Source organism: Urocitellus parryii, chromosome 10 (genome assembly GCF_045843805.1).
Source record: "Urocitellus parryii isolate mUroPar1 chromosome 10, mUroPar1.hap1, whole genome shotgun sequence".
Lineage (NCBI taxonomy): Eukaryota > Metazoa > Chordata > Mammalia > Rodentia > Sciuridae > Urocitellus > Urocitellus parryii.
In genome coordinates, this window is record NC_135540.1 from 73081290 (window position 1) to 73094553 (window position 13264).

At 35.8% G+C, this 13264-nt stretch overlaps 1 long non-coding RNA gene across 2 annotated transcripts in view; it reads right to left on the bottom strand.

Moving 5' to 3' along the window:
* Window positions 1–13264, bottom strand: part of LOC144257286 (uncharacterized) — a 363085-nt gene that overhangs the window by 87580 nt on the left and 262241 nt on the right. Inside the window, exon 1 of one of the 2 annotated variants that reach the window (XR_013344418.1) lies at window positions 12931–13219. The exons of the other annotated variant lie outside the window; for it this stretch is intronic. This is a non-coding gene — a long non-coding RNA (uncharacterized LOC144257286). Of the gene's footprint in view, window positions 1–12930; window positions 13220–13264 lie in introns of those variants that run through there. 2 annotated transcript variants of the gene reach the window in all.

Below are 13264 nucleotides of genomic sequence, written 5' to 3' on the forward strand. Positions count from 1 at the left end.
TACAGAAGATAATTAGAAACTATTTTGAAAATTTATACTCCAGTAAAATAGAAAATATAGAAGACATCAACAAATTTCTAGAGACATATGACCTACCCAGTCTGAATGAGGAGGTTATACATGACTTAAACAGATCAATTTCAAGTAATGAAATAGAAAACACCATCAAAAGCCTACCAACCAAGAAAAGTTCAGGCCCAGACAGATTCTCAGCCGAGTTCTACAACACTTTCAAAGAAGAATTAACCCCAATAATCCTCAAAGAATTCCATGAAATGGAAAAGGAGGGAACCCTTCCAAATTCATTCTATGAGGCCAATATGACCCTGATACCAAAACCAGACAAAGACACATCAAGGAAAGAAAACTTCAGACCAATATCCCTAATGAACATAGATGCAAAAATTCTCAATAAAATTCTGGCAAGTTGCATACAAAAACATATTAAAAAGATAGGGCACCATAATCAAGTGGGATTCATCCCAGGGATGCACATTGGTTCAACATACAGAAATCAATAAGCAAAATTCATCATATTAATAGACTTACAAATAAGAATCATATGACCATCTTAATAGATTTAGAAAAAGCATTTGACAAAATACAGCACACCTTCATGTTCAAAACAATAGACAAACTAGGGATAGCAGGAACATACCTCAACATTGTAAAAGCTATATATGCTAAACCCAAGGCCAGCATCATTCTGAATGGAGAAAAATTGAAAACATTCCCTCTAAAAGCTGGAACAAGGAAAGGACATCCTCTTTTACCACTTCTATTCAACATCATCCATGAAACTCTAGCCAGCCAAACCAATTAGACAGAAGAAAGCAATTAAAGGAATACAAATAGGTAAAGAAGAACTGAAACTATCACTATTTTCTGATGGCATGATTCTGTATCTAGAAGATCCAAAAAATTCCACCAGAAAACTTCTAGAACTAATGAATTCATCAAAGTAGCAGGATATAAGATCAATACCCATAAATCAAACACATTCCTATACATCAGTGATGAATCCACTGAAAGAGAAATTAGGAAAACTACCCCATTCACAATAGCCTTAAGTAAAATAAAATACCTAAGAATCAATCTAACAAAAGAGATGAAAGACTTCTACAATAAAAACTACAGAACACTAAAGAAAAAATTGAAGAAAACTTCAGAAGATGAAAAGATCTCCCAAGCTCCTGGATATGCAGAATAAATACTGTTAAAATGGCCATACTACCTAAAGCATTATACAGATTTAATGCAATTCCTATTAAATTCCCAATGATATTCTTCATAGAAACAGAAAAAGCAACCATGAAATTTATTTGAAAATATAAGAGACCCAGGATAGCAAAAACAATCTTTAGCAAGAAAAGTGAAGCAGGAGGCATCACAATACCAGATCTTAAACTATACTATGAAGCTATAGTAATAAAAACAGCATGGTATTGGTATCAAAATGGACTTGTAGACCAATGATACAGAATAGAGGACACAGAGACAATCCCACATAAATGTGGTTATCTCATACTAAACAAAGGTGCCAAAAATATTCAACAAATGGTGCTGACAAAACTGGAAATTCGTATGTAGCAAAATGAAATTAACTCTCTCACCCTGCACAAAAATCAACTCAAGGAGATCAAATACTTAGGCACAGAACAGAGTCCCTGCACCTAATAGAAGAAAAAGTATGCCCAAATCTTCACCATGTCAGCCTAGGATCCGACTTCCTTAACAAGACCCCTAAAGTGCAAGAAGTAAAATCCAGGATCAATAAATGAGATGGATTCAAATTAAAAAGCTTCTTCTCAGCAAAGGAAACAATCAATGTGAGGAGAGAGCCTACAGCTTGGGAGAAAATCTTTACCATATGCACCTCCAATAAAGCATTAATCTCTAGGATATATAAAGAACTCAAAGATCTTAACACCAAAAGAACAAATAGCCCGATCAATAGATGGGCCAAGGAACTGAACAGATACATCACACAAGAAGAAATACAATCAATCAATCAATATATGAAAAAGTGTTCAACATCTCTGGCAATTAGAGAAATTCAAATCAAAACTACATTAAGATTTCATCTCACTTCAGTCAGAATGGCAAATACCATGAATAAAGGCAATAATAAATGTTGGTGAGGATGTGGGCAAAGGTACACTCATGCATTGCTGTTGATACTGCAAATTGGTACAACCACTATGGAAAGCAGTATGGAGATTTCTCAGAAAACCTGGAATGGAACCACCAGCTATCCCACTCCTCGGTTTATACCCAAAGGACTAAAAATCAGGATACTACAGTAATGCAGCCAAATTAATGTTTACAGCAACTCAATTCACAATAGCTAAACTATGGAACCAACCAAGGTGTCCTTCAATAGATGAATGGATGAAGAAAACGTGGTATATATAGTCAATGGAATATTACTCAGCTTTAATGAAGAATGAAATTATGGCATTTGCCAGTAATTGAATGGAGTTGGAGAATATCATGCTAAGGAAATAAGCCAATTCCCCCCCAAAAATAAAGGCTGAATGTTTTCTGAAATATGTAGATGCTAATTCACATTAAGGGGGTGGGACACTAGAAAAGAATAAGTTATCTTAGATTGGGTAGAGGGAAGTGAAGGGAGGCAGGGGGTTGTGGAGATAAGAAGGAGAGTAGAACACAGACATTATTACTTTATGTATTTATGGGACTGTGTGACCAATGTGATCCTACAACACTTCAATTCAGAAAAATGAGAAATTATATCTGTGTATGATATATCAAAGTGCATAAATGCATTCTATTGTCATGTATAACTAATTAAAACAAATTTTTAAAAAATTTAAAAAAGGAAAGAAGAGAAAAAGAAAGGTGATATCTACACATAGGATTTAGGTGAAAGCCAGTTCAAATGGACTTCTGGGAAAGTTGAGGGACCCCTCAGGAGCACAGAAAATCATATGGAATGACTATTTGCTCAGCTTGCCAAAGGTGATACATAACCAGTTAACTGCCCTAGTTGCAGCTGCAGAGTAGAACAAGCCATTTGTTATAGGCACAGGATGACTTAAAAAACACTGAACTTTTAATTCTCTCAGGGACCCCAGGTGAGAAAGGCTCTGAGGAACTGGCCAATTACCAAAAATCAAGAACCTGGTTGGGGCTGGAGATGTGGCTCAGCGGTAGCGCGCTCGCCTGGCATGCATGCGGCCCGGGTTCGATCCTCAGCACCACATACCAACAAAGATGTTGTGTCTGCCGAGAACTAAAAAATAAATATTAAAAAAAATTCTCTCTCTCTCTCTCTCTCTCTCCTCTCTCACTCTCTCTTAAAAAAAAAAAAAAAAAGAACCTGGTCAGCTTGTTCCTGAGTATGTGTCCTGGGGTAGATCACCTAAATCAATTTGGACTCATTTTCCATATTGGAAGACTTGAAGTGAGATGGTAACAGCCATCTTCTAAGTAAGCTTTTGTTCTGAAGTCCATGATCTAACTCCAAGCGGAACGTGTCATGGAACTTTTAATTTGGTGTGGGGTTCTTGTGTAGTCTAGGATAGATAATGACATGAAAGATTATCCAAAAGACTTGATTTTTAATTCGGCAATTTTGACCTTCCATTTAACCTAAATGTTTACTAAATGCATAGAAAAAGAGTGGTTACATACTTAGATTCTGCCTTCTTCCCTCTCCCTTGCAAAAGTATTAAGACCAAAAAAAAAAAAAAAATGGGGAGGGATTCCCTTTCACTCCTGGAAAACATCAACTTGCTTTATTTTGCCAGGCATCACTTTTATCCATACAACACCTCTTATACCCATGGTGTCTGAGAACTGGATCACAGCAATAATTCAAAATTATACACCCTAGCAAAACAAGGACTTCACAAATTCAAGAAAGAAGAAAAAAATGTAAAAAAAGACCTGAGATTTAAGTGATTCCAAAGCAAAGTTCACTTCAAATTTGAAAATAGTATAAAGGTTGTTGAAAAGACACTGGCTGAGTGCTTCACTCCTGCTGAAGGGGTGCTATCTTTGGCCTGACCCAGACTGCACCAGGCCAACACAAGAGCAGGAGGCCAAAGGAAGGGAAAGAAGTACTTCTGTCACTCGGCATTATGCACAGTGCAGTTGAGCATATTGCAGAGAAGAGTCTATGCATTTAATGCTTTAATCACAGCAGCTAATTGAACACAAGAAATATCTAGTTACATTGGATGGGAATCTCTGTAAGCTGTTTCATTAAAAATGTGGCTGTCATCTGGAAACCAATAATTTCTCAAAGGGGCTATTCCTAGTATGTCTTCAAGTCATATTTGCTCACTGTATTAACAGAGCCAAGGTTTTCACTGCTTTTCTTATGGCATAGTCAATATGTAGTGAAGAAAGCTGGAGGCTCTTCTCTCCTATGAATCATAAACAGCAGTTGTCATCTAATAGATATGAAACAGAAGGAAGCATTCCAATTTCCCAGATGATTTTATGAAATATTCAGTCTTTTAGTTTCTCAATGGGGATGCTCTTGGCGCTTGGGGAGGGAAAATTCTTGGTAGTAAGGGATCATCACACACATTGCAAGACATATGGTATTCTGGCTTCTGAACATGAAATGCCAGTAGCTTTGCACACTCACTGTGACAACCCCAAACAACCTTAGACACTTCCAGGTTCTTTCTTGTGTGTCGAATCACCTCTCTCTCCAAACCCATGGTCGATGAAACTAGCTGATTGGCATAGGACATTTATGAAGGAAGGGCGAATTACATGTTATGCTGTATATACACCTTCTAGATCTTCATTCTATAAAATCCAAACATCCATTTCTCAGACCCCTGCATTTCCTCAGCCACACACTTCTGTTCTGATGTTCTGCCTCACCTTAAGCCCTGAGGAATGGGGCTGGCTAAATAGGGACTGAGACTTCCAAAACAGTGAGCCCCCAAATAAACTTTTCCTCCTTTAATTGTTTTTGTCAGGTCTTTTGGACACAGCAACAAAACGAGCTGACTAAAACAGACAGCATATACTCCAACTTTTTACTTCACAGAAAAATTAAATGATTTGCTGAGTTTATAGATGCTAAGTAATACCACAAGTAAAACTGGAGTCCACATCCTTCTAGCTCATTCCCCATGCCCTTTGCACTCCTCTCCAACCACTAAATGTAAAATAAAGAAAGAGCTCCCAAAAAACCTCTCACGTAATGGTTTAAATATAAAATTTTATCTTTGGTGAACCAGAAGGTAGAAGACATTCTTACCCGTGAAATGCGTTTCTACTGACACCTGTGTCTTTAAAAATATTCTCATGCACAACTAAGAACTAACTTTTAGAAAAGTTAATACATACCTATTAAAAGCTAACTTTTTAAAAAAATCCAGGTAATTTTTTAATGGAAAATAAAGTCTTTAAGTCTTTTCTGGTCAATTTGGATGCTTATTTTTTTTCAAACAGGATATTAAAGGAAATATACCTACCAACCATAAACCAAATACTACAGTAAAAAATACCCCACACCGTGAACAAAGACTAGTCAATTCAATACTATGCATTTAAAATAATAAAATACAATCATTATGTATGTTAAATATATTAATTATTTTCTCTGCTGGTGGGGAATCTCCCAGTATATCACTTTCATTTTTATGAAAAAGGCTTTTTAATCATCAGTTTTATTAATGAGTGAAATGGATGGCCAACCTCCTATCTACATATTCATTTCAAAAAAATATTTTGATTAATAAAATATTGAGTATAGTTTTGTATAATTTCTTAATTCCTAATTTTACAGCTGTTTAGGCCTCTGGACTATTGTCTTTAAATAGGGCTCAGGGTTACACACAGAGAATGTTTTGATTTCAAAGTTCTAGAAGAAAGTACAGAATTTAACTACTAATGTTGTTCTACAAATAAACTAATTGACATCTGTGGGACTTAACCACCTGCACTGTGAATAGACAACAAAGAAAAATAAGGGGAAACAGCTACATAAAGGGAAAGTCACACAAACACTGCTCAAAATTGTGCAGGAAATTCAAATCTTTAGTCCATACAATGTCAGCAGGTACTTTAAACCTCTCTTTAAGTATTAGGCGTATCCTTCTACTGCTTCATCATTTCCAAGTGCCACCTTTGAATATTAAATGGTCCTTAGACTCTAGTGCACATCAGAATCATCTGGAGGCCTTGTTAAAGTGAAAATGCTGGTCCCATGTAGGGCTCAGAAATTTGCATTTTTCAGATGAAACCAATGCTACTATCCCGGTGCCACATTAAGATCTGGTATCTTTAAGAATTATTTAATGCATTTTTTACTACTACCAATAATCATAAGTACATTTTTCATTTTTATAATGTTCAAGATATTCACACACACCACTGAAATTTAAAAATAATAAAACTCTTCTGCTACATATAATGAATCTTGATTTGTTTTCTATTTTATTCCATCTTATTCTATGCCTTTTCCTTAAAAAAAAAAAGTATTGGTCACAAACAACTGATTTGATGTGACAAGCATTGATAGATCCATTCCTACAGTTTGATAACTATTGCTCAGGATTCTCTCTGTTCATCACTCAATTTAATGATACTAATTATTGACTTGTATTGATATTTTTCAAGTACCAGACACCCATCCAGTCTTTTTACCATGCACTGCTCATTTCATAAATTAAAGATGCATAACAATACCATGAGGTAGGTATTAATAAATTCCTGTATTTGCAGAAAGAAAAACTATGGTTTAAGACCCAAGGTCTTAAGGCTGAAGCACATTAGAGCCAGGGTGAAACTAGGGTCTAATTAAGAAGTGTAGTGGAAAAGTTTGCTCCCTTGGAGTAGATATTTTACTTTGAATCTCAGAACTACCATTTAAAGGCTATTTGATTTGCAGCAAAGTACTAATCTTCTGATTTTCAGTTTTCCTTTCTATAAAAGCAATATAATAATAGGGCTCATAGACATAACTAGCACAGAGTGGGGCTTCAGTAATTGTTATTTACTGTCTATTATTAGAGATTGAATTCTTAATTGCCACATCATCCATTGCCTCCTTCCCCTTTATCTTCCCTTCCCAGTTGCTATTGCTAAAGAAATTCTTTCCAGCTCTACTTTATTTTTCCCCTGGGTCTCTAGTCCTGTTTTGAGACCAGGGTCCTAACTATATGTCAAACCCATGAAACACACAGACTTTGATTTTGAAATTCATAACTGAAAAGCACCAAGAGGGAGGAGATCTAGTACAAATGACAGGAATTTGGGATTCCATAGATAAAGCTTTGATTCCCAAACCTATATCACTTACTCACTTTATTACCTCTTGACCTCTGTAAGCCTAATACATTCACATAGAGTAAAAATAATAATATTTAAATTAGATATAATATAGATTATTTCTAGAATTATTAATTTTAATTACTTCTATAATTAGAAATAATATACGCAAAAACATTTCATATAGTGCTTAATACATATTGTGTACTTAATTCAATAGAATGACCATTATTATGAGAGTCTATGAGACTTGAAGAAAGACAAAAAAAATTCAAGACAAAATAAAAGCTGTTTTTCCCCATAGAGAATTTTAAAAATTATTTTTTGTTTTCTGAAGGTTCAATTTGACAAGCAGAAGACAGCCCCAATTGCAATTCTATAAGCTTTAATTTATTTATATGCTTTATTTTTAAGAAAAAAAAAATTGTTCTCTTCCATTTCTCAGAGACATTCCCGACAGAATTCTTCTATATATTGGTGATACACATGTTGAAAAACATCCATGGTTGGCTTTCAGTATCTACTTTCAAAGTTAGTAAAACATGGTATTTCTTCTAAGGTTCTAAAGACATGCAATATTTGGGGATAAGGTCATTGTCTCTATCAGGGAGTGTAAATATGGTACCTAGAACGTTTCAAGGTGCCGCATAAAATGACCTGGAAAAAAAATTACTGGCTCTAAAATACTAAAGTAAAACTACACAATAAAAATTTATAAATATTTAACCTAATATTGAAACAGTGTTAAAAAGTACTTAGTGAGGAAATTTAATCCTCACCATAGTGGAAAGTTAGCCTAATTAAATGGTGTGGGTATCATGGACACATTAATGTAAGGGTGAAAGCATGCAAACATAGCTTAAGAAAATTTTAACCAGGGTGAGATTCAGCATCAGGTCTAGTTCTCAGCTCTCCTCCTTAACAAAATGATACTAATTAATCAGAAGAGATGCTGTTTAAAATTTCTGACCATAAAGACCAAGATGAATTATGTAAATCCTTACATAAAGAATATCAAAATATATAACAAAAAGTGCTAAAATATATTCCATATAGCTCATATCTTTTACATTAAAAAGAATATTGTATTACAGCATAGTTCAATGACAACATTTTAATACAAAGGCATTGTAGTGTCAGAAGAGTAGGCAAGTTTTTGGTTACATAATTTGACACAGATAGAGAGGGCTTGAAAAACTTAGAGAAATAAGTGATTGGATTATTACTTTTAAATATTAATTATTGTTATTCCAGGATTTCCAGAGATGATGAAGCAATTTGAACTTAAGGTTCCTGACTAGAACCTGACATTCAAGTATGATGCCTTCTTGATTGAAATAGTATCCATCTGCCAAACAGCAGGTGTGCAAGTAACAAAGGTAACACTGATCTAGCAATAAAATAAGCCCTTCTGTATTTTGGATCAAATGGAATGTAATCCCCTTTCTACCTATTAGGCAGTAGAAACAATTGTAGACAAACACAAAATTTTTTTGAGGAAAAAGCTTTGTTTCTTCCATGCTCAAATAAGATGAATGAAAAATCAAGATAACAAAGAATCAGTAACATGAAAGAGGGTGTTCTCTAAATTTCTTCCTCTACATTCATTTCATATTCTCCCTGAATTAGATCTGCTCTCTCTCAAACACTAGGATTCAAAATAATTATTAAATAGCAAAAATTAGCATTTCAATTTGTTTGATTAATTAAGACTATTGCCCATCCCATGGGCAGTATATCCAATTTTACCCTTATTAATAGTATTCATAGCAAAATCCAGGATCCCCCACTAGGACTGGATCACAGATTTTATAGTACAATATTAATATTTGTGTAAAATGTATATGTATTGTAATTGTTTCTGTTATTTTTAAACTCAGTTGCATTTTGTGATTTCCAAAAGAAAAAGATGATTCAACAGTAGTTTTTGTTTTGTTTTGCTTTAGAATTGCACAAGCACAATATTTCATCTATTGTAGAGATTAAATAGGGATGTGTGGGCTGGTCTAGAAAACAGACTATATTTTCTAACTTTGTTACATTTGGAAAATGAACTCAGAGTCCAAATAGACATTTTTTTAAATGATCTGTTAGTATATAACTATTTGCATGATTTGGAATCCACCAGCACTTCATTCACTCATGACTTTGCTTGAAAATGTGTTAAGGAAACATTACCTACTGTGTTTCAGATACTGGTTTGGGCACTTGAATACAGGTAATTCCTCACCACCAATATACCTCCTGAGGAATTCAAAAGTAGAAGTGGAAAGAGATACTTAACAATTATTAAAATACAGTCATGCTTCACACAGCAATTCGGTCCATGGCAGACGGCATAAAGGACAGTGAGGGTTATAATATAGTCTAGGTGTGTTATAAGCTATGTCACCTAGATTCGTGTACACTCTATGTTGTCTACACAATGGTGAAATAACCTAATGAAATGTTTCTCAGAATGTGTACCCATTTAAGTGATACCTGACTGTCATCATTCAGAGTATAATAAAGACATATGGAAGCAGACAAGACAAAATCATGAATTCTTGATGTATTGGATTGGGTAAATTTTCCCAAGGGAAAGTTCTATTCAAAGTGTGCCACCAAGAATCAAAAGGGACTTTCCAATCAAGATGGCATTGCAGAAGAATTAATCCATATACAAGAGATAGAAGTGTGAACAGTGAGGAGCTCTTGCATAGGAAGAGGAAGCTAAAAAGGCAGGACTGGAAAGAGCTTTCATAGAACATTCTAAAGGTTTAGAGTTAACATTTTAAGACATTAGGAGCCAACAAAGGTTTTTGAACAGGGACTGCACAATCAGATCTGAAGTTTACAGAGTCATTACAGCAATGCCACAGTAAAGTGTAGATGCTGCTTAAAAAGCACACACATCGACAGTAGCCTCTGAATATTCTTTGACTCTTCATCACAACAGTCCTTCTACTTCCAAATGTGCTTATACTTAGCTGCTGCAAACAGCAGAGTTATAAAATTTCAGTTCATACAAGAAAGACAGATGGGTTTCCACTGCAAGACTCAATGTGACGCTCTGGCTCCTTGCATGAGGAACATTCACTTCCTGGCTAAGTTGACCATTTCAATTTTATTTTTAAATATTTTTCTCCATCTGGGAGAAATCTTAATCCTTTAGACATGGCTATAAAAGTAATCAGTCACCTCTTCATTGAAAATCTCTTCAGTATTTTTCCTCAGTACAATGTGATCTGTGTAGAATGGATCCCTGAGGTTCTGGTTATCATCCTCAACCTCCTCTCCACCCATGTGTGACCAACTGGGTGACTGTCCTTCTCTACTAAGTTTCAGGCTCAGGCTCCACTCACCTCCTGCATTTTACTTTTCCAAAGCATTCACCTTTACCAAATATCAAAGCATAGCAGAAAGAAGGAATCAGCAATAAACTCAACTCATGGTAAATTCATTGTTCACTACTGTCCTGAAAATAGCAAAGGAAAATTTAAAAAAATAATAATAAATAAATAAATAAATAAATAAATAAATTTTAAATAAATAAAAAAATCACAGATAAATAAGATCTTGCAGCACTACTCACACCAAGAACAGGAAGCAAAGGCAAGTTCTGAACTTCACAGAAAGCTGCTGCTTTCAGCACTAGAAAGCCATGCTTGACACTAACAGCCAGAAAGAAAACACTCTTCAGTGGGCCAGTAGGTCACACTGTGTCTCTTAAGGGCACTGTTGGTAAACACCACTTGGCTAGGGCAGCAAAGTAATCAGACTCAAACTACTCAACTACTCATTACCACCTGCTCACATTCCACACCCTGGCAACCCCACCCCCACCCTTCATCTTGCAGAGTCCATGATCATACAAGAAATAAAACCATGATACATGAAAACTCCCATTAGTATCTCAAGCAAAAGATTAAGGGATTTCAGAAACAAACAAACAACACATTTTTACACCAAAATCTGTGTTTTTATCTAGAAAGATGTATTCCTATTTATTCTGCACTGGATTTTTTACTTTTTCTTAAAAACTTACTTTTGCCCCACTTACTATCAGGTTTTTGTTTTCAAAATAGTTCAGACTCACAGTATGTAGACCCCAAAAGAATATTACAAAGAAAGCATGCTCATCTCAAATCCAAACCCCTAAGATGAAGTAATAAAACCAGGTAAAGTAATATAGTTGAAGGTCAAGGACAGTCTGTTGCACATGCAGAAAAAATGATTTAGTAGAAAACATTCTCCTTCCTAGTACCATACTAGATATATATCCCAGATCTAAAAACTCACAGTTTATCCCTTATTCCCACTTAAAGTTCTTTCTGCAAGAGCATCCCTCCTCTGTGTGGGAGGAGGATATTATTTATTTTAGAGTTTTGTCAATATCTCAGTCCTCTAAAATGTCTAAGGTGAAATCTCTGACAACTCAGTGATGGCTCTAGAGAGAACAGACTTCCAGACTTGCTACCCGAAGGTCAGGCAGTCAGGAAAGATGAAAAGAGATGCTTTATTATTAAGCTTTCTTAGGAGTTGAAATATTCCTAGAGAAGAGAAAGTATTTAAAAGGGAGAAGACGATCTTAACAAGTCTTATAATTCAGCTTTACACTTGTTTTCTGGCTTTTTCTACTACATTAATTCTGTATGTTCTATGTTTTATGATGCCCAGTTCAATACCAATGTGCACTTAAGGGCTAGTTTTGAGTTCTAATTAGAATTAGGGAACAGAAGGTATTGAATCTGTCCATCTTTTCACTGAGTAACTCTTAAACTCTACTGCAAATATCTCTGAATTTCAATTGATTTGTTTTTCTAGTAGACACAGCAACACATATTGTTTTACTTACTGATAGCCAAACCGTTTACAACTTCTATATTTCAAATATCTTGCTTTATTTATTTATTTCCTCTTTTTTAGAATGAGATAAAATGATGCTTTGAAGATTCAAAAAAAGAGGAACATAAAATAAAATATGATGAAAACAGAAATTGCTTGAAGATGATATTTAATTAAAAAAATGAAATAGATATAGACAACCAGAGAACCTGGGATTCTTAGTACTAGTTGATATTGAAAACCTAATATCTCTAAGGAATTCGGAGTAACATAATCTCCCTTCTATTTGGGGACTTATAAAAGAAAATCAATCTAAACTATTTTTAAAAACTGAGAACATGTTATATGTTTATCCTTGAGAGTGCATGGGATACTTCCTTAGAATGCTACTTAAAAAAAAAAAATCTAACAGAAAACCTTTTGAGTGATTTAAAATTCACCCAAAATTCCATAAGGCTCTATGTTTAAAAAGAAGAAAAAAAAGATATTTATTGAAACCTACCTCTGTATAGCTGTTGTCTAAGAAACTCTTGTAAGACACTAGCAGAACCAAGGAGGAAGGGGAGGAGGGATAGTAAGAGAGGGAACTGAACCGCAGAGTTTTTATTAATTCCATCTATTTTGTAAGCCAGAAACACCTATCGCCAGCTTGCTATTTCCCTGCCCGCCTTCACACACACACACACACACACACACACACACACACACACACACACACTGCACCAGCACTGAATCCCTGGGATCCCGCCTCACTCCCAGCCGCCCCCTCCCCTGTCGCCTGCAGCTGCGTCCCACCCTCCCACGGGGCTCAGCGCACTCCCCCGCAAACGCGTCACCTACCCTCTCAGGAGCGCACGACAAATTGGCGATGATGGCTGCTCCGGTGGACAAGCCTCCCTGGACTCGCCGAAAGAAAAGAAAAAGAAGAAAAGGGGTGGCGAGGTTCCCTTACTTCCCACAACAAGGGGAAGTGTGCAGCCCCATTCACTCGGCGGCTCCGCAGCCGTGGTTTCTTAGCAAATGTGCGGGGGCTGAAAGAGCTGCAGCTGCGGTGGAAAGTTGGAGGGGTTTCCCCCAGCCCGTGGTGACTGGCTCCTCTCCGGTCCCCGCCGCAGCCTTGACAGCTCCCCTCGCCTCCCAGACTCTCCCGAGCCTGGTTGGTTTTCACCCAGGG